General features: G+C 45.5%; 1 protein-coding gene across 1 annotated transcript in view; it reads right to left on the reverse strand.

Annotated features, from left to right (window-relative positions):
• Positions 1–1,105, reverse strand: part of hdlbpb (high density lipoprotein binding protein b) — a 20,439-nt gene extending 19,334 nt beyond the window's left edge. Inside the window, exon 1 of the mRNA XM_035675748.1 lies at positions 714–1,105. The gene's annotated coding sequence lies outside the window, so the exon portion shown is untranslated. The remainder of the gene's footprint in view (positions 1–713) is intronic.
• Positions 1,106–1,443: the final 338 nt, after the last annotated feature.

The raw sequence follows: 1,443 nt of genomic DNA on the forward strand, positions 1-1,443 counted from the left end.
GGGGGGGGGGGGGGGGATAACCAACAGCAGCCAGCTAAAGATCATTTAACTTCATTTTAAAGTCTAACGGAGATTCAAGTGTTTCCAGAGACACCAAATATATTTAAATTAAATTAGAAGAATGTATGAAGTCTTGGGTTTAAACATTTTAAACAAGCAGCTCCAATAAAGAGCTACTTAAAGAGGATAACTCCACACAACTACTGTACATACATTTCCATTTTAAGCCCCACTTCACCACATTTCAGAGCCAAATACTGAAAAGTTGTTACCTCGCATTAATTTTACAGTAACAGCTACTCTGCAGAAATACGCATAAAAACTATTATGAGCTTATAAAACATGATGCTTCATTACAGATTAAACTACTCAACAGCAAAGAGGGCAGCTAAAGCAAACACTTAACAAAACAGTACTAATTAAAGCAATTATAATGTATATTTACCTTTAAAACTCAAGTGTACAGTTATGTGCTTTTACCTAAACACACTACTGAATGCCTGACCTTTAATTACAGTATTTATTATACTTATATTGGTGTTTTTTTTACTCCTCACCTGCCGCCACAATCATATCTCGCTCACAATCACACCGAAAAGGCGAGAAAGCGACAAAACTAGAGACACAAAGAGCACCTGTCTCTCTGCGAACACAACGCTAACCCTGCACTATCGATACCCCTGCAGATACATCACATTAATCCAACCGTGCACCTTTCTAGCAGGCGGATAATCGCAGCTCCTCGCAGCCGACCATCGTCTGTGCGGTCTGTGTGGAGGATGCACTGCCCGGCTGCTCCCGTTAGCTCCGGGGGCTATTCACCTCTGGGAGCCTACAAACGCTAAAAGGAGGAGGGGGTTTAAAACGGGAGCTGCTCGGGTTTCACTGAGCTAACACTGGATAGCCGGGCCCCGACCTCAGCTGGGGATGATTAGGCGCAAGGACTTTCTGATAATCGGCTAAAAAAACAAGCCAGGCGGAGAGATAACCCGCTCCAGCTCGCTAGCTCCGGGGGCGCTAACCTTGCTAACCCGGACTACTTCTTCTCGCTGGCAGTCGGAACCGGCTTTCCCGCTCCCGGACCTGGACTCTGAGTCCACTCACGGTTTTCGGGTTTAAACAGAAAGCGAGGACGGTATTGAATAAAGAGAGCCTACCTTTCAGAGAGAAAATGTAGCGGAGGGTGTTTGTTTGACAGGTGATGGTGTAAACACAGATGTGATTGGTCTACGAGCATTTCCTCTGCCCGCGGAGCGATACGAGCATGCGCTGCGACTCACCGAGTATAAAGGAAATGCCGCAGTATCTTTGCGCAACAGGAGCATCCACGTTAAATAGATCCGCCTGGTTTTGAGTCTCTCTCCACTGGTGTTGTTGTTTCACTCAGCAGTAGAAAAGGCCCAGATGTGGTGTCTTGAATGTTAATCGATAGGTGAAAGGATT

This window comes from Morone saxatilis, unplaced genomic scaffold, assembly GCF_004916995.1.
Source record: "Morone saxatilis isolate NCDOM2014 unplaced genomic scaffold, NCSU_SB_2.0 Contig4, whole genome shotgun sequence".
NCBI classification, from domain to species: Eukaryota; Metazoa; Chordata; class Actinopteri; family Moronidae; genus Morone; species Morone saxatilis.